This window comes from Rhipicephalus microplus, chromosome 10 (genome assembly GCF_043290135.1).
Source record: "Rhipicephalus microplus isolate Deutch F79 chromosome 10, USDA_Rmic, whole genome shotgun sequence".
In the NCBI taxonomy this organism is placed as follows: domain Eukaryota; kingdom Metazoa; phylum Arthropoda; class Arachnida; order Ixodida; family Ixodidae; genus Rhipicephalus; species Rhipicephalus microplus.
Window position 1 is genome coordinate 98,795,459 of NC_134709.1, and position 20,847 is coordinate 98,816,305.

Below are 20,847 nucleotides of genomic sequence, written 5' to 3' on the forward strand. Positions count from 1 at the left end.
CACTGCTTGGGCAGTTGTAGTTGACGACGAGCGCACGTTTTCTGCGTCAATAGCCCTTCCAGCCACGTCGGTCGCCACCAAGACGAGTACCTTGCCGAAACGAAGAGCGTTCAGGGCCCACTCGCGTTCTTGTTCCGAGTGACTCCCGTGGATGCCGACGGCCGACCAGCCCTGGAGGCAGACGCTCCACACCAGGTCTTCCACCGTTTGCTTCCTCTCGGCGAATGCTATCATCCGGTCCTTCTCATCTTTAATGATGTTTTTTAAGATGGCGAGCAGCTTTTCTTTCTTTTCGGACTCCTCGCACATATAGACGATGTGTTTCACGGGCCGGTTCTGACGTTCATGGGCTGTCGCGCCTACGCTGATGGTCACGCCGTCATTGGTCAGTTCTTCCACGAGTCTCTGCGTGTCTCTGGTGCTGTCCACGACCACACGAGTGTCTGGCGATCTGGTCTTACGTTCGCCGCTACAGTGCGTATGTGCTCGTCGAATCCCAGCGCTAGCATGCGGTCCGCTTGGTCCAATACGAGGTAAATGCAACGGTTTAGGTTTATCTTGCAGTTCTCCATGAAGGCTAGAAGGCGATCAGGCGTTGCGACGCATATCTTGGCGCCTTCTTCGAGCTGCTTCAGCTGCGACCGCTTCGCATCCCCGGACACGATGCACATTGTTCGCATCCCAGAGTCTTCGACTAGAAGGTAAGAGACAAGCCTTTCCTGTTGGACAGTCTCCTGGGTCGCCGTCAGAACCAGCTCTATAGGGCCACAACCCGGCGGCATGGCCGGCTGCCGTTGTACGTGAACTATGCCCGAAGCTTAGTAGGCAAGTGCATTTTCTTCGGAAGCTCACTTACTGAAGGCCACGAGGTCCCGGCCGCGTAGTGCTACTGGCCAGCACTGCGCTTGCAATGCAGTCACAGATGATCCAGTGTTGCGTGCCTCGATGTTTCTTCTGAGTAATTCGGGAAAGTTGGCCTTCTCTATGTACAGGATGGGATAGGGCACGTCTCGACCCGTGACAACGACGTCCTTCCGGAAGGCCTCCACTTCTTCCGTCGATCGCTGTGACGTCACGGTGCAATCGCGGAAGCAGTCCTTCTCGTAGCTGGGCAAGGGGATCCTGGCCCAGTCCGGTGGGCACAGGTTGCTGCCACTTGACTTCGGCCAGCAGGGTTGCTTGCCCCGATTCCTCCGCCCCGATCCCCAATGACGGGGTACCTCTTACGTGCTAAACCGAAGAGTGGACTTTGCGGGTGAACTGCCGGCACATTGAACCCCTTGTTGGGCCCATTGAAGGGGGGCAACGACGGTCCTAACCTGCCGAACGCATCCGGAGGATTGTTGAGCTGTATGATGAAATCGTCCACGGCCATCGCTGCTTCTTGGACTGCGTTTTCGAGAGCACCCGCTAGTCCAAACATTATCGCTAACCGTTAGGACTTGCGCGTGTGTTTCTCGGTGACTTGCTTGCTCCTTTGTTCTGACTCTTACCCACTACGGGATATTAGCCAAGAAGCTGGCGGTTAATGCAAGTGATCAATGAGGGACTATGCAAATAAATAGAAAAACGATTTTGTTTGTTTAACCCAAAAAGTAATTTCGGCACAAAGAGGGAGAGAACTAAAAAGAAATGACAGAAGGGAAATGATTTATAATACATAAGTAGTTAGCAGGTTAAATTCGTGCAACCTAATATTGGAACGCTAAATTTAAGCTTGGTTTGCAAAGAGAGCTAGTCAATGACTCAATAATGTAATCTCTTTGTATCACACAAGAATTCATAGAGGTCCCCGCGGATGTTCCTGTGGCTGAATTCCAATGAAGCAGCCCCAAAGGATATAATGTTCGGAGTATATTAAGTGGAATTCCTAGTTTTTCGAATAAAGTTATGAAACATTTTTTCCTTGGATTTTTTCAAACGGTGACATGTCAATCAAAAATGGTCGCCACTTTCTGGTTAGTTACAGCTAGAGCACAAAGGGGATGGCACCAGACCAAACCCGTTTAAGTAGAAATTAAGCGGTGGTATACGGCAAAGTTTTTGTTATGGAGGCTTCCAATGACGGCGGTGTTGATGGCACCTCTCACTGTGGCTCTTGCCCGCTACTGATATGTGGAAAACTGGATCACGTAACAACAATATCATGTGCTTTTTTAGTGTACGAGATCACCAGATTACAAATAAATTGCAATATTACCACTGGTTTAATTAGGCCTGTATAAAGAAAAAATGGAAAGGAATAAAATAGCGAATATTGTGCAAAGGTGCAATGTCATTTATGTAGCACATATTTCCAACCTTGAATTTTATTTATGTATTTATTTTGTTAAGACGTTCATTAGTGGCTTCGCCCCAATTTATTTATTTATTTATTTATTTATTTATTTATAAACCTGATATCAATTTACAGCCATTTGAAATCCGCCGCAAGGTTGCCTCCTCATGTGTTGTTTCACAAGTGCATCCACTGCATGAAGACATCTCCTTGCGCACACCGGATCACATATCAGCACGCAAGCGAAATTAGCGCAGCTTTATGCGTATGTTTAGGCGGAACACGTGCATTCAACCTATCTGCTTTGCCGCAGGCAATCTCGCTCTGGAATTATCTTCCCAAATTCATTGTTTCAGTGACTAACAGCAATGCGTTACGTGAGCAACTACACTCTCACTACGCCTATCATCACTTCACAGCCATTTAAATTAATGTACATTCGTTTGGTGACTGTATTTACTTTGTAATCGGTGTTTTATTACTGCTATTGGTGTTTCTGCTTTGTTCCATCCAAATTGTATAGTTCAACTGTACACGTTCTCATTGCTTTTTTTCTTTTCTCTAGGTGCCTCCCTTCTCTTGTGCCCTAACAAGAGTTTGTAAAGTATGTTAGATAAATAAATATACCTACTATGACAAAGTATTCGCTAAAGAGAACTGAAGATATGTACACACCATGGAATCGGGGCGTCGAAGAATCATATATAAAAATCATATATAATAAATATATAAATCTACAGAGACTCGAGGGCCACTATATTCATCCATAATAAAATCGACGAAATTTCAGTAAAGAAGGAGATAAGGATTCGTTTTCATTTAAGTAGCGCACTGAGGGACGAGGACTAAGGAACGAAGGTGCACAACACGGGCCTCGTCATCGAACCTCAGTGCCCTGCTAAAATCAAGATGAGACCGTACCAACTTACTTAAGGTTCAATACTAATGAAGGGAATAAGAGTTGGAAACACAACCTCCCAATAGCTATTTATTGCCTGCTTTCAAGAGGTTTACAGAACTCTAGATTGGAAGAAGTTAGGGATACGAGTTAATAGAGAGTACCTTAGTAACGAGCCGTTCTCTGATGACATTGCCTTAATGAGTAACTCTGGGTAGAAATATCAGCTCATTTTTATTCAGTGGCGCAAGGAAAATAGAACGTATTATCTGAAAATTTAATGCACAAAACCGAAGTAATGTACAGCAGTCTTCGGAGAAACCAGAGCTTTGCGATAGGGTAGCGAGGCAGTGGAGGTGGTGAAGAAATATGTCGTCTCGGGAAAGCTAGTTATTACGAAGTCGAACCATGACACTGAAGTAGCAAAAAGAATAGGAATGAAGTGCTGCACATTCTGCAGGCATTCTCGTGTCATTAATGGTAATCTTCACCATCTCTCAGTCGGAAAACAAATAACAGTTGCATCTTACCGGTACTTACCTACATAGCAGGAACCTGTGGTCTTACAAAGATGGTTTCACTCAAATTGTAGACGACACAACGAGCAGCGGAAACGAATGTGATAAGCGTAACCTCGAGAGACAGGGAGGAGAGCAGAGTGCGTCAGGGAACAAACGGGTGTTAAGAATATCCTAGTTGAAATCAAAAATAGTCAATTAGAAAGAGACATGGGCCGCGCTGGTAGCGCGTAGGCAGGATAGGCTGGACTCCAAGAGAAGGCAAACGCGTGAAGGGGAGACAAAAAGTTAGGTGGGCAGACGAATTGAGGGTACAATATAGCAGCAGCAAGCGCAGAACCGGCTTGATTGGCAGAACATAGAAGAGGCCTTCATAATGAATGAATTAATAAATGAGCACAACGGGAGCAAGAAATACAAGTTAATTACGTCACCGGAAGTGGATAAATATGTCGGAAGTTGGCTTCCAGATAAATTTTGCGCTAAACAGCACTAACAGCACGCTCTGTAAGAACCCACAGGGTCCTATATGCCTCCACCTACGAGTACAGTAAAGTATAGTAGAACCTCGAACAGTGTCACACACACACACGCTGGAGGATTAACCAAGAACCCGGTAGTTTAAAAAATTCCTAATTATTAGATAAAATACAGGCTATTTAAAGATGAAAGAAGTAATTATGTATCAAAATCGCAATTACTAAATATAGATGAGCAAAAACACAGATAGTAACGCTGATAGCACTCGAAGGCGTAAGCCTTCTTCATTTCCTTTACCTTCTCCATCAGCGTACTGCAACTCCCCCTCACTCGACTGATAAGGCTTTATGCCCCTAACGTGGTTTGCGTTGACTCCGTGATCGGTGGCCTTTCAAACTTTATGAGCCTCGCCTTGTTTTGCTCTGCCTCTGTGATCGGCTCTCCTTTTACCGAGTGACGAACGTTGTCATGCGACGACTTCTTTGTCTGACGTCACATTATGTGACCTCACTGCGACGGCATGCTGACTTCATAGTCACCTGCTGGTGAATACCCAAATTTCTGGCAACCTGACGCGCCATGACATCTTATCGTGACGTTATCGCGCGATGGTCGCTGTTTGCGCCACTCGAGTTGACGTCGACACCTCGGGACGACTGCAGACGCCGGGAGTCAATTTTAGCGTTCGGCGAGGCATTAATTACTTTCGCCTCAAAACATAGGGAGGTTTAGTAATCACGTTTCGTCTTCAAAACGCCGATGGCTGCAGCTTAGCTTACTTAAGGCTGGCTTCTTTGCAGAAAGAGTCTTTTTGCGAAGAAGCAGACTTTCTTGACGCGCGTCATTTAGAAAAAAACCGCGCCTAAGCTCTTTACTTCAACGCGTCACTGAAGCGTAACCCTGCCTCCATATTCCCAACATTGGCCTTGGAGACATGGCATTCGCTAGGGCTGCTGTAACAAAGTTCAGAGCACCAAAGTTCTAGGTCCAATGCTGGAAAAATTGAGCGGCGACGATCCTGCCATTTACAAGCCGTTCGGCGCTCTGCCAGTGCGTTAAGAAGAGAACGAACTTCGCGCCTCGATATCGTGCTCCCTTCTGGGCTTCGTATTATATTGGGCTCCCTTCTGGACTCCCTCCGTATTCATATAATTCGTATTCGTATTCTAATACGTCAATAACCTGAACGGACTTAGCGGTAAATCAAGCGTCCTAACCGTGCATGTAATGTAATTCCTGCGCTCCCAAGTCATGTTGTCGCTTCATCGACCTCGTTTTGCCTTATAGCTGCATTCGGTGTCCAGGAGTTGTGAACTGCACGCGCTCAGTGAGTTATTATAACACGCCATTAACCTGCACACTTCTTGTACCCTGTTTTTGTGTTTGCGCTAGGTATTTACAACTGGCTTAATTACTATATAGCGCAGTTGGTGCTCATATTTTCTTTATACTGCTCGTATGCATCGTACTACTGAACAACTAATATCACGGAAAACGGAACTAAATTGTAAGGACTGCAGCTGGAGCGCCCGTCCTGCCACTGGTCTGCCGGGTATGTGCGACTTCGTTCCTGTTAATATTCTCGTTATACACTTTCTTTGGGCCTCATATGCACAGTAGATAGACCAGCTCATTTTTAATCTATATGATTAAGAAAAGGGGGCGATTTATGATTACATAAGCCGCGGCAGGCAAAGCCGAGCAGCTGCTGTTGCCAAAGTAACGCACCTGCGTCTGAACAGAGTCAAGAGGGAAAGCTACGCAGTAGGACCAAACGGGTGAGAGCGGAAAGAGGTACTGCTGGCAGAAGTGGGAAAACTCGGCAGATTCCACGTACCTTGGGAATCGTTATGTGAAGCAAGCGGATACAAATGGACTGAGTTGCAATTTTTAAATGCAAAGCGTTTCTTGGCGAACTTTGGCGGCCTTGAGTGTATCTATCTATCTATCTATCTATCTATCTATCTATCTATCTATCTATCTATCTGTCTGTCTGTCTGTCTATCTATCTATCTATCTAACTATCTATCTATCTAGCCACTTACGTTTGGATACTCTCTGGTCACCCCCTTAACTTGGCGTGAACCAAATTAGCATGGGAGGGTATAAAATAGTTTGACCGATATGACGCACTGGTCAAGAAATGAATAATGTCACAATCCCGTCGCATACTTCGTCCAGCACTTCCCGCCAGACAGTGGCACATACCCATGGTCGGGTATGTGCCACTGGTAGGCGGGTATGTGCCACAGGTGATTGACACTTTATCTACCCAGGAACGACGAGAACACGCATGGGCATTTTTAGCGCGCGAGCGTTAAGAAATGCCCTACCCGACATCGGTGGTGTCGACCCGACGAATACAAAGAATAAATGTCAGCGTCACAGCTGGAATCGAACCCAAGCATTCTGCGTGGCAATGAACCATTTTACCCCAGAGCTACGCCAGGTCTCAGAACTACTTTTCAAATAGACGCTAATCTTCGTGAGACCCACCACGGTGGTCTAGTGGCTAAGGTACTCGGCTGCTGACCCGCAGGTCGCGGGATCGAATCCCGGCTGCATTTCCGATGGAGGCCGAAATGTTGTAGGCCCGTGTGCTCAGATTTGGGTGCACGTTAAAGAACCCCAGGTGGTCGAAATTTCCGGAGCCTTTCACTACGGCGTCTCTCATAATCATATGGTGGTTTCGGAACGTTAAACCCCACATATCAATCAATCAATCAATCTAATCTTCGTGAAACGTCAATAGAGGTTGCAGTGCCGCCTACCCAATTTTATAAACAATACTTATGTACTCCTGTGATCCAGCGTACACGTTGGGTTAACGTCATTGGTAGTTAGGTACCATGCGCTAAATTTTATTTATGTAGCAGTGCTTAGCGCTACCATCCTCGCGAGGACCAGCGCTTGACATCAGCTAGTCGCTTCTGGTGCTGCTAATAATGATGTTCCTGTTGGCATTGCAAACATGAATGGTGACATTCTTTGCTTCTCGTCTGACCAGCTCTGTGTTCCAGACCTACTAAGTTTGAACAGCTGGTTATATAAACATCTGCAACTCTTCAACATATGTCTGTGCGTGCAACATTTGCACAAGCATATGGTGTCATTTGATGACGTGTTCAAAATTTTTTTTTTTAAAAATGCAACACTGTCACCTTCCCTCCGCACGTTTTGCATAACGTCGATTAATAGATACGTGAGATCTGCCAAAGTTTCTTTACTGAGGGAAACGTTACGAAGTGGAGCTAAAGATACGTACAAATGCCCGCAAAGCCATACATTACACAGACGCATATATCCTATATATCCAGGTGTTTGCAGTTTCGTAACATTGTCAACAGCAACATACATATTAGCATGCATCACTAGCGGTCAGCTACATACATGAAGCACTGGTGCTCGCGAGTACAGTAGCTCTGGACACTACTACATAAAACTACTTCATCAGATGGCTCGTCAACCCGAAGTGATGGATGTTTCATAGGAGTACATATTGCCACATGCATGTATATTGATATTCTAGGGGGCGACGCGCGTGTGTGCCTGACGAGGAAGACGAAGAGTTGTCTCCGCTCGATCGCGGAGACAACTCCACGGAGATCGCAGAGAGAGGCGGCGAGTCGACATAGTTTCGATCAGCGACTGACGTTTGGCTGGTCTGAGGGTTTGGCCAAGATTTTAGTAGTTGTGATTGATTTTGTTTATTGTTTTTTTTTTCATAAGCGTTTCTATAGTGTCCAAATTGATCAGCGAGTGTATTTTCAGATAGTACGACCAGGCAGATGCCGTTTTCCTCACCTGGACCAGGGGCTTTCCTCTGGTCTGCTTCTCTTCTTTCGCAGGAATTGCCAGTGGACTTGTTTTTACGCAATGACATCTCACCCATTCCTGTGTCATTGGTCCCAAGCAACGATGGCATTATACTGATGAAGAATCCAAAAATTATTCAGACGGAGTTGAGAGCCGCTACAACTCGCTACCAAAGCATCACAGAGGTCAGGCAGTTCGGCAAGGGTGGCATTCTTTGCTTCTCGTCTGACCAGCTCTGTGTTCGAGACCAACTAAAATGTTCGGTATTCGCTACCAACCCGGTGAACGCATTCATTCCACCTCACCTAGCTTGTGTCAAAGGCCTCGTTCGGGGTGTCGATGTCAACTTGACCCCAACTGAGATATTAGATATGTTTTCAGAAGCAGGTGTGATAGCTATCTATACATGTAGCCGAGTTGCGGACAAGAACAAGGTCCCAACGGAGTGCGTGATTGCTACATTTGCCGGGTCGAATCGCCCAACCGAAATCAAAGCGTCGCCTTCAATATACAGAGTGGAGCTGCTATCATCTCGTCCCCTACAGTGTATTAAGTGTTGGCGTTACGGGCACACAGTAAAAGGATGCAGGTCAGTACCTAGATGCAGAATTTGTGGTGAGACGCACAACTCAAACGACTGTAAATGTAATGAAGAAAAGTGCTGTCTTTTCCATGAAGCACACTGTGCTGATAAACCAAACTGCTCAGCCAAGGCACGTGAAATCCAAATCCTTGAAATTGTAGACAGAAGGCGATGCTCCCGAAAGGATGCCATTGCTGAAATTCAGGCCAGAACTGAAGGGTACGCAAGAGCAGCTGCCCGCCACAACATAGCAATGGAAGCATCCTTCTCTCTATCAATTGTGGACATGATCGAGAAGGCTGTGGATAAGGCTATGCAATGCCTTGCTATCACCCTATGGGAGTCGCTGTCGCACATTGTAAATAACCAAATCGCACAAGTCTATGGGCCACAGACAGATATAAGTATACGGCTGTAGAAAATCCTGAGTCTGCACACCCGGCTAGTGAGGCAGAATCTGAGATAACTCCACCGGATGCACAGTCTGCAGAGCCCTCTGGAGAAGGCGTTCAGAGGCAAAGCGAGGGTGCACAGGAAGCCTCTCAGGACCCACAAGATATGGACATGGATCTCAAATGTCTAAAGCGTTCTAGATCCCCTACATCAAAAAAACCTGGCTCGCCGAAACATGTAAATATTAAGATATACCAGAAAGACAACCTTTCATAAACCGATTTTCTAAAAGAAAGTATTTTAGATAAGGTGGTTGCCGAAACCATTCTAACGAAATCATAGGGTCTCTTAAAGTTACACATTGGAATTGACAATCTCTTCTCTCAGCCATAACAGATCTGTTATACCTGTCTTCCAAATTTGATCCGGCTATTATTGCATTACAAGAAACTTGGCTTTCCACACATCAATTATTTCACCTACCCAACTTCCAAACCTTTCGTCGAGACCGTCCATCCAAAGGTGGAGGTTTAGATTTCTTTATAAACAATAAAATTAGTTTAAAAGTCAGAAAACTCCTACAAATGTATGTCTTCTGAATGCGAAATTTTCGCATTAGATATTACCCCACCAGGATACTCGCCTTTCTCGCTAATAAACGTTTACTTTCCTGTAGGCGTTTAAGACACGAGCTGTTAGATATGGCTGCTAATTCAGGCTGTAAAGAAAAAATTATAGTTGGCGACTTCAACTCTCGCCATACATGCTGGCGTTTTTGAACAGATCAGTGTGGACAACGGTTGTGGAACTGGTCGGTAGACAACAACTTATTGTGTCTTAACGCTAGAACTCCCACATTTATTCAAGGTCATTCACACCTTAGATTTAAGCTTTGTAAGCTCGGCCATTGCTAGTACATCGAGGACAGCCCTTGATCGCGCCTCCAACAGTGACCACTTTCCAATAATGTTCGAGATCGCTTACCCCGTCAAACTATCATGCTTCCATGCCCGGACCTATATAAATTATGCAAAATTTCAACACGACCGAAAAACTGCTTTAGACGCTCCCTCTCAGGATGGAGATGACACTAAAGCTATGAAATTAGGCGCAGTAATTAAAAGGGCATACAAAAACGCTGAATTTGCTTTTAAATCGGCGAAGAGAGTACCCTGTAGCCCCTGGTGGAATTCCAACTGTTCACGAGATCACAGACGACGACAGGCAGCTTGGAAGAAGCTAATACATAATCAGTCCCCTAAGAACTGGTCAGATTATAAATTTCTTGCCGCTGTATTTAAACACACGGTGGCCCAAGCTAAAGAATAATATGATAAAAGACATTTCAATTTTCTCTCGAAACCTAAAAATAAGATAGCTTTATTTCAATATATGCGATCTCGCAAAATCCTGCCGTCTACAGTAAATACTGATAATGAAAAACTATCATTGGAAGAAACGAAAAGCTCTTTAGAGTCAATTGGCAGAGGTCTACAAATTAGATTTTCTTCGACTATGGCTTTCTTCTGGCAAAAGTCTAGCATAAGCACTGACTTCGAAAACCTAACGCTGTCTGAAGCATCAAAAGTAATTCAAGATCTACCCTCGTCAGCTCCTGGTCCGCATGGAATCACAGTTACTATGATAAAAAATTTATTCAAGCTATCCCCCGGCGACGTCCTCGATCTTATAAACTACTCTTTGAAGAATGCCTGGATACCGTATGACTGGAAAATAGCTAAGGTAATCCCATTAATAAAAAAGCAAGGATTAGGTTTTACCATAGAAAATGTCAGACCCATCTCGCTAACTTCGAACATAGTGAAACACTTAGAGAGGGTTCTAAAGGGCCGAATAAACTCCTGGATGACAAATAAGGTCATATTGAAGCCAAATCAAATTGGTTTTCGTTGTGAATGCTCAATTTGGTGCGCCCATGCGGATTTAGAGAGTCGAATACAGCTTGCTCGTAAAAGGCCCCGCCACGGTGGTCTAGTGGCTAAGGTACTCGGCTGCTGACCCGCAGGTCGCGGGATCAAATCCCGGCTGTGGCGGCTGCATTTCCGATGGAGGCGGAAATGTTGTAGGCCCGTGTACTCAGATTTGGGTGCACGTTAAAGAACCCCAGGTGGTCAAAATTTCCGGAGCCTTCCACTACGGCGTCTCTCATAATCATATGGTGGTTTTGGGACGTTAAACCCCACAAATCAATCAATCAATTGCTCGTAAAAGGAAACAGTACTCCGCATTATTAACTCTCGACATAGCTAAAGCGTTCGACCGTGTCGAGCACTCTATTCTACTGACCACCTTGCAGAGCCTAAAGTTTCCTCAGTATGTTACTGAGTTGATAGCTGAATTCTTACAATCAAGGGAATTTTATTGCGTGAAGGATGGCGGTTGTTCGCATAAATTCAAACAGAAACGTGGTGTTCCCCAAAGGTCCGTCCTATCTCCAGCATTATTCAATATACTGATGAGCTCTATTCCAATTGTTCAGGATGTCAGTGTCTACGTTTATGCAGATGATATCGCGTTCTTTGCTGCAGAGAGCGACATTTACTCACTACAGCAAAAATTGCAAAAATATATTAATACTCTGGAACTTTGGTTGCAATCCATTTCATTGTCATTGAACATCAGTAAAAGTGCGCTCTTGGTGTTTCCTATAGCAGATACAGTTTCAATTTCTGTATTGTATAATCGGGAACCTATTTCACAAGTAGATTCAGTCAAGTACTTAGGAATGATTTATAATGAAAAGCTAAATTGGAGCCCACACATTGAATATATAACAGCAAAGGCACAACGGGCGTTAGGTTTATTACCCAGGTTAAGCAACAGAAAATACGGGCTGCACAGACACACGATGTTAATAATATATAAAATGTATGTGCGACCAATATTGGAATTTGGGTGTGTATTATTCCCGGGGGCCACTGGTTATAACATTAAACCGCTAGTAATGTTAGAGTGAGAAGCCCTGCGAATATGCCTGGGACTTCGCAGGTTCATGGCGAATAATGTATTGTACCAAGAAGCGCAATTACCAACACTCCTCTGTCGATTCCGCATTCTAATGATTCAAACCTTCTTAAAGTTCTACAGTTTACCGGCGCGAAGATCAGAGTACGCATTTATCAGCGACCCTGACTCTTTCTATCTTGCACATTGGCCTCGATTTCATACCCCTCAGATAATTTTCGTTTAAAAGAAACTGGATTGCATAAATGTAGACATTAGCACGGTAATTGAAACTAATTCCTCAACCCTCAACATTAGAATATAATACGATGAAATCTTTCCCACACAAGCCAAGTTGCAATCTTTTAGATTTTTGACCACTACATTAAAAGATTACTTGGTACATGCAGAAACAAAAAATGTAATAGCTACAGATGCTTCTGTCAACAATGAAAAGACAGGCGTAGGAATAGCGTCTGATTTTTTCGGCTGGTCTTTTTCAGTAAGGCTTCCAGATTTCACTCCTATATTTGAAGCCGAGCTAGTAGCTATTATTTTAGCTCTTCGTAAAATTCCTACGACCGAGACCAGTGCAATCATCCTAACAGACTCACTTTCAGTGTGTGCAGCTCTGACAACCTCCGAACAATCTCGTGCCCTAGCAGCGTTCCACTCATTAGCACCACCGCAATTAAAACTCCTCAAATTAGTGTGGGTCCCAGGTCACTGCGGATCACAATTAAACGAATTGGTAGATGCTTTGGCACGAGCATCACTTGATGGACCAGTGATTTCAGTACTTCCCGAGTTAGAATGCTTATCAGGGATTAGATATAGCATATTTGCTATTTTTACAGATAGTTTAGAAAATCTCACACAATGGACAGATTATCAGCACCTCAAATTTCTATGGACAGCCTAGTGGAGTCCGTCAAAAAAAAAACTTTAAATTATAATCTCCAGATTCCGGTGCCGTGTCCCCCCATTAAATGTTTATTTACACAGAGCTGGTCTAACACTTTCCGCCTTTGTCCGTTTTGCGAAGAATCAGAAACTATTGAACATTAGTTTGGCTCATGTTGGAACTATGCATAATTAGGAAACGACTTCTAGATATTCCATTTGCGAAGCTAGGTTTAAATTTAACCACAGAAAATGATCTAAATTTTGGTGCCTCTGTTTTGGGAAATTGCCACAGAGATGCATTCGATGCGGTGTGTAATTTTATTCAAGACTCTAAACGTTTTTAACATAAAACCCAACTTAAGAGGTTCTGAAAAAATGAAGAAGAAAACGGGTCGAAAAGTAATTTTCAAATCTGAATAAATTCGTGACATACCAGATTAATCGGGTTTGGCAAAACTAGCTGTCTGGTTGGCTCCCAAAATCAAGGTATAGCTATTAGTGTCTACTTTCTTGTTGATTTTTTTCTCGGTATCTGAATCTATGGTATCTTTCTTTTTTTAATATACTGTCTTCACTATACAACTCCCCTTCCCCCTTTTTTCGCTGTGAGCAATAGTGCAGTTTTCGTCCATATGAGACTGTATGTTCTCTTGGCCAATCCCCCAGAGTGGGTATGAGCCATGGATTAGAGGCTACAAATAAACAAACAAACAAACAAACAAGCTCGATCGCTTGTGAACCGGTTACGCCATTATCGCTGGTTTTGAACATATCTAATCCCCAGCCTCGTCGTTATGGCGTCTCTTCTTTTCCGTAACATATTTGGTGGAGGTGGAACGTTTCCCATCTTCACCACGAAGCTTCGCAGTGGCCGCACCATTCAGTCTCCGGCCATGGCTACCAATGGCAACAGCCCGTCAGCGTCTCCATTTGTAGCTCTAGCCACTACATACCTGACGATGCCCACCCCCCCACCCACCCCCCCCCCCCCATGATCTCGGCACATTCTCCGCACAACCTAGGCTTGACGTTGACTACTGGCTCCGTATGTACAAATGTGTTAGCCAGACACACCGATGGGACCCTACCATGATGCTCGCCAGCGTAATATTTTACTTGGACGGCACCCCACGGGTGTGGTTCGACGCCCATGAGACCGAGCTCACCAGCTGAGATGCCTTCAAAGAGCGACTACGCGACATCTTTGGGGACCCGTCCGGTCGCCAAGAACTCGCCACTCGTGTGCAGTCCTCAACAGAGTCGTATGTCTCGTACATACAGGACGTGCTCACGTTGTGCCGAAAAGTCGACGAGCAAACGACAGAGAGTGACAAGTAGGGTCACATACTCAAAGGCATCGTGGACGACGCCTTCAGTTTGCTCGTCTCCACTAACGTCACGACCGTAGATATGACTATCAAGGAATGCCGCCGCTTCGAAATGGTCAAAAGCCGCCGTGTTCTGCCTCAATTTACGCGGCTACCAAATACGGCTGTTACATCCACCTTCACCGATCTCGGTGCCGCATCACCCATGCAGGACAGCGTGACACGAAAAGTTCGACGGGAGCTTGAGGCGTCAAGTCCGGCACCATTTCCTCCACATCCGCTCTATTATGGCGCCGCAGAAACGCCTCCGGCGGTCTCCGTTATTCAAGCCGTCGAGAGGCAGGAAATTGCAAAGCTCGGTTTTCCTGTGGCCTGCTCTGTCTCCCGACCCGTCTCCAGACCAATGACAGCAAATTCACCACGCCATGACTTACATTTTATTCCGCGATCCCGCAATCCGGCGGAATGGAGAACTGCAGACGACTAGCCGATCTGCTTCCGCTGCCACGGAGTTAGCCATATCTCCCGCTCCTGCCGCAGCATTTGAACGCCCTCGAACTGGAGCACATTTTTCTCTATACTCGACCATACGAGGACTCCCATTGGCATTGGCCCAGTCGTGTGTACCCTTCTTCCGACGTCCCTAACAGCCGCCCCACTGCTCGTGCGCCGTCACCTCAACGCTGCCGTTTCCCATCGCCCCGACCACGCCACTATCCGTCGCCGGTCAACTATGGATCCTCTCGGATGGAAACTAGATCATGCAGCTCCGGGAGGTAGTGTTGCATCACTTACGACTGATCCGAATCCTCCGTTGACGCTCCCTACTAATACGAACATGATTGAGGTGTATGTGGACGGTATTTCTTTGACGGCGTTAGTTAATACAGGAGCTCAAGTGTCCATAATGAGTGCTCATCTGTGTCGCCTGCTCAAAAACGTCCTCACGCCTGCAGCAACTAAAGCCCTCCGTGTCCCTGATGGTGGAACTGTGGCCATCACTGGAATGTGTACCGCTTGTGTTAGTAATGCCGGCCGCCATGTCTTCGTTTTATTTACGGTGCTTGAAAATTGCCCGCACGACCTAATCTTGGCATGGACTTCCTATCGACGCATTCTGCTCTGATAGATTGTGCCGCCGGTAGTCTCTGCCTAGAACTTCCTCTTCTTCCGGATTCTCAACCTGAACTCCTGAACAGCCTGTACACCACTGACTTCTTCCGGATACCACCTAATGCTCTCACATTCGTCGAATTGGCAACACCCTCTCCCGTGCTCGACGGTGATTATATTGCCACGTTCCATTTCCCAGGTTTTGTTATCGTCCCAAAACACTACACAATTCTCAGCGCAAACCGAGCCTGCAGTTTTCGAGAAGCTTCCGGACTGTAGTAGATCATTTCGATAAGATCACGCCCACTCTGCAAACGGTACAGATTATTCTGGAACCTACGCCACCGCCACCGATAACGCTAGAACATTCGACGGCAAGAGTATAAATGCCGACGCGCTTCGCCGCTTGTCAGTGGTTGATCGACGGCCGACGCTCCGTTCGCCGCTATCAGTCTGAGACTGCTATCTGTGCGGGACTGCTGCTGTAATTAGACTTTCCGTTTACCGGGCACAGATTCACCCAAATAAACAGTTAAATTCCAACACAAAGTCTCCTGTCTTCGGCCACGTCACGACCCCGTGACAATATCGTGACGCCGATTACTGATGTTCTCCTGGCGCGTGACATTACTGTCCCACACTCCGTCGTAAGCATGGCCCCTAACCGAACATATTTACCTGTTATCAATTTCGGTTTCATAAAACAAGTGCTACTCCAAGGAATCTCGGTCGCCACGCTAAGGCCCTGAATTGATGACCGCGTCACCTGTTTAACAACAGATGTATGTCCTGAGCACCCACATCACTCGCAGGATGCCACGTGCCTCGATGCGACCTTACGCTCCATTATCGCCCCGGACCTCAAACCTGAGAAGTCAACCGCCCTATGCCGCTTTTCGGCTTCGTACCGCGACATATTCGACATCGACAGCCGTCCACTCGGCCAGACATCACTCGGCAAGCACCGCATTAACACAGGTGATTCTCATCCCATTCATCGGCGACCATACCGGGTGTCTGCCACCGAGCGTAAATAATTCAACAAGAAGTCACCAAGATGTTAGCCAAAGGAATTATTGAGCCCTCTTCGAGCCCTTGGGCGTTGTGCTCGTTAAAAAGAAAGATGGCACGTGGCGTTTCTGCATGGATTACCATCACCTGAATAGAATCACGAAAAAAGACGTTTACCCTTTACCCCGCATCGATGACGCTCTCGATCGTCTCCACGGCGCCCGATACTCTTCAACAATAGACCTACGTTCCGGCTACTGGCATATTGCTGTTGACGAAAAAGACCAAGAGAAGACTGCATTTGTAACTACAGATGGCCTATATCAGTTCAAAGTTATGCCGTTTGGGCTATGCAACGCCCCAGCCACGTTCGAGCGCATGATGGACTCTCTGCTACAAGGGTTCAAATGGTCAACATGTCTTTGTTATCTTGATGATGTCACTGTATATTCCCCAACATTTGAAACTCACCTTCAGCGTTTGTCAGCTATTCTCGACATATCCCGCACTGCAGGTCTTCAATTGAACTCGTCGAAGTGCCGCTTCGGACGCCGGCAAATTACAGTGTTGGGCCACCTGGTCGACGCCTCTGGTGTGCAGCCGGACCCCGAGAAAATTCGTGCAGTCACCAGTTTTCCTGTACCCCAGTCAGCCAAAGACATCCGGAGTTTTGTAGGACTTTGCTCCTATTTTAGAAGGTTTGTGAAAGATTTCACAACCATCGCTCGACCCCTCACAGAGCTTCTGAAGAAAGTCACATTTACGTGGGGTTCCGACCAAGTTGCTGCTTTTTCTCACCTAAATGCTACTGACGACTCCACCCATATTGGCTCGCTTTGACCCATTCGCTCCGACGGAAGTTCGAACCGATGATAGTGGTCACGGAATCGGAACCGTGTTAGCCCAACGCCAACGGGGACACTACCGAGTTGTCGCCTACGCTATAGCCGCTTCCTCACAGCTGCTGAGCGCAACTATTCTATTACGGAGCGTGAATGTCTTGTTCTTGTTTGGGCAGTCTCAAAGTTCCGCCCATATTTATATGGCACTAATTTCTCTGTGATAACTGACCATCATGTGCTATGTTGGCTTACGTCACTGAAGGATCCTATTGGCCGGCTCGGGCGCTGGGCTCTGCGACTCCAAAAGTATACCTACACGGTGACGTACAAGTCCGGACGCCTACATCAGGACGCAGGCTGCCTGTCCCGCTACCCGGTCGCTGAGTCGAACACTATGCCTGACACCGACACCGAGCCTGGCGTCTTTTCCCTTTCGCAAATGGCATGCATCGGTGACGAGAAGCGTCATGATGCGTCCTTGCGTGCTATCATGGAGCGCCTCGAATCACCATCTTCCAGTCAGTACCATCGCTCACTCGTGCTCCACGAGGGTGTATTATACCACCAAAATTTTGAGCCGGATGGACTGGCTCTGCTGCTTGTCATTCCGAAACATTTTCGCTCAGAAGTTCTACCTGAACTTCATGACCTTCCAACTGCTGGTCACCTTGGTGTGTCACGCACTTATGACCGAATACGCCGACGCTTCTTTTGGCCAGGGCTTGCACGCTCAGGCAGAAGATGCGTTGCGGCTTGTGAGAAATGTCAGCACCGCAAAACACTATCGACACTTCCCGCCGGACGCCTTCAACCGCTTGATATTCCGTCAGAACCGTTCTTCCGCGTTGGCTTGGACCTACTTGGCCCTTTCCCCTTGTCTTCCTCGGGTAACAAGTGGATAGCCGTAGCCACCGACTACGCCACGCGTTATGCCATCACACGAGCTCTCCCAACAAGCTGCGCTCCAGACGTCGCCGACTTCTCCTCAAAGACGTGGTTTTGCAACATGGAGCCCCACGGCAGCTACTTACAGACCTTGGCCGCACCTTTTTGTGGAAGGTCATATCCGACATTTTGCAGTCCTTTAAAACGAGACACAAGCTAACTACGTCATACCACCCGCAAACCAATGGACTCACGGAGCGTCTAAATCGAACTCTTACAGACATGCTCGCTAAGTATGTTTCTACCAACCACACCAACTGGGATCTCGCGTTGCCATACGTCACATTTGCCTACAATTCTTCGCGCCATGACACTGCTGGTTACTCTTTCTTTTTTTTTTTTTTGCTGTTTGGCCCAGAACCAACATTGCCTCTAGACACCGTCATACCGTCCCCTGGAGTACTGAACAGCGCATATGCCATGGAGGCTATCACTCGGGCCGCTCACGCACGCGAAATCACCCGTACTCGCCTTCTGACCTCTCAAGAGAAGCAACGGCGCTTGTATGACCAACGACACCACGACGTACACTTTCCGCCCGGTTCTTTCACCTCGCCACGGTGGTCTAGTGGCTAAGGTACTCGGCTGCTGACCCGCAGGTCGCGGGATCAAATTCCGGCTGTGGCGGCTGCATTTCCGCTGGGGGCGGAAATGTTGTAGGCCCGTGTACTCAGATTTGGGTGCACGTTAAAGAACCCCAGGTGGTCAAAATTTCCGGAGCCCTCCACTATGGCGTCTCTCATAATGATATGGTGGTTTTGGGACGTTAAACCCCACAAACAACAACAAACAACAAGCCTGGTTCTTTGGTCCTGCTCTGGTCTCCGACCCGTCAAGTTGGCTTGTCAGAAAAACTGCTTACTCGCTACACAGGCCCATACCGAGTCCTTCGTGTGGTAACTCCTGTAACATATGAAATTGGTCCTGTCACCCCGTCGCCTTCATGTGCCCAACAGGCTACCGATATTGTACATGTTGCGCGCTTAAAGCCCTACAACTCTCCTAGTGACGTTGACATTTATATGCGCCGAGACGGCGCTTGTGCCACCGGGGGTTATGCTACATGCATGTATATTGATATTCTAGGGGGTGACGCGCGTGTGTGCCTGACGAGGAAGACGAAGAGTTGTTTCCGCTCAATCGCTGGTGAACCGGTTACGCCATTACCGCTGGTTTTGAATATATCTAATCCCCAGCCTCATCGTTACGGCGTCTCTTCTTTTCCGTAACAATATGAAACGTTTACAAAGTTGGGTAGCCAGTACTGTAACCACAATTGACGCTTCACGAAACTTAGGGTCTCTTTGAAAAGTGGTTCCGAGGTCTGCGTAACTCTGTGGCGAAATAATTGATTGCCACGCGGAATGCTGGTGTTCGTTCCCTGCTGGGAGTCTGACATTTATTTTTTTGCTTTCGTCGGGTCAACGCTGCCGATGTCAGCTTTTCCTTAACGCTCCCGCGTTAAGATTACCCATGTTTTCATTATTCCCGAGTAAATATAAATTGTCAATCGCCTGCAGCACGTACCCGCATACATTTGGCACATACCCCATCACGGGTATATGTCACACGTCTGGATGAAAGAGTTTGACGACTTATGCAACGGGATTGTGACATTATTCATGCGTTGACGAGCGAGTCATATTCGTCAAACTACCTTCTTACCATCTTATATAGTGTATACCAGGGGTATTCAATCATATGAGTTGCGAAACTCCCCGTAGGCCTCATGTATCGAAATCTGGACACGTCATCAGATTGTCGCGCCACCTGTTGATCATGACACGCACTATTAAACGCATTATTATTGTTTTGTGTTGCATCTTCCAAGTGGCGTGAACGTCATCTAACTATACCAAAAAATCGGGCCAACTGCGTGTCTGGATTTCGGAACGCAGTTTCGCAACTCGTATAATTGACTAGCTCTGGTTTATTTCAAGTTATTGGGGTGGTTACGAGAGCACCCAGACGTAGGCGTATGGATGGATGGACGGACGGAAACACGTCACCTTGCCGGGTTACGCGGCAGGGCAAGCGGTACACGTGCTCTGCGGCCCGCGAGCTGCGCCAGGTATACTCTATACTGCCTCCACGGTCCCAATAATTCGCTTGGGTACACACGGACGACACGACTCTCACGAACGGGCACATTGGAGCTGCGTTCTAAAAAAAAAATGAGGAAGCTATGCACTAGCACTGCGCGCGATTACTGGGCAAATAATGGAGCTCATGCCTTGGCCTCTTTTTTTTTTTCCTTCTTCCTCCTCGCTATCACTTCTCCTTTACAACCCTTACAAGGGTTCTTTGTTGAGCCAGGTGGTATTTATAATTGTTACGTTATCGCGTACCGCTCAAGAGACGCAGACCTAATTAGGAGACGAGGAGCCACAAGAGCACAAGCTTTCAACTGAACTTATTGAACGGACACATGATGCTTTTATACAATCGCGTTTTATGGTAATGACAAAACAATTAAAAACAAAAATATGCAAACACTACACTACCTTCTTTGGAACTACCGCAGAAGGAAATAATGTATCTGAATTTGTAATGCAGGCCATAGTTGCGTGTTCCTTCGGCTTGAGCGGTAGTTGGTATTGTATGTCTATATTCTTTATAAATAATTTTTGGTAAACTTTTTGTTGCCACCATGAAACGCGAATGCATAAAAGCGTCCCGTGTCCATCGAATACGTTCAGTTGAACCTTAGCGCTTGTGCTCGAGTGGTTCTTTGCCCTATTATTCATCTTTTAATTAAGAGATGCGCAATAA

The 20,847-nt window shown here is 46.5% G+C and overlaps 1 pseudogene; it reads right to left on the reverse strand.

Moving 5' to 3' along the window:
• Positions 1 to 386: 386 nt before the first annotated feature.
• Positions 387 to 782, reverse strand: LOC142774339 (putative ATP-dependent RNA helicase DDX17 pseudogene; annotated as a pseudogene).
• Between the last annotated feature and the right edge of the window lie 20,065 nt (positions 783 to 20,847).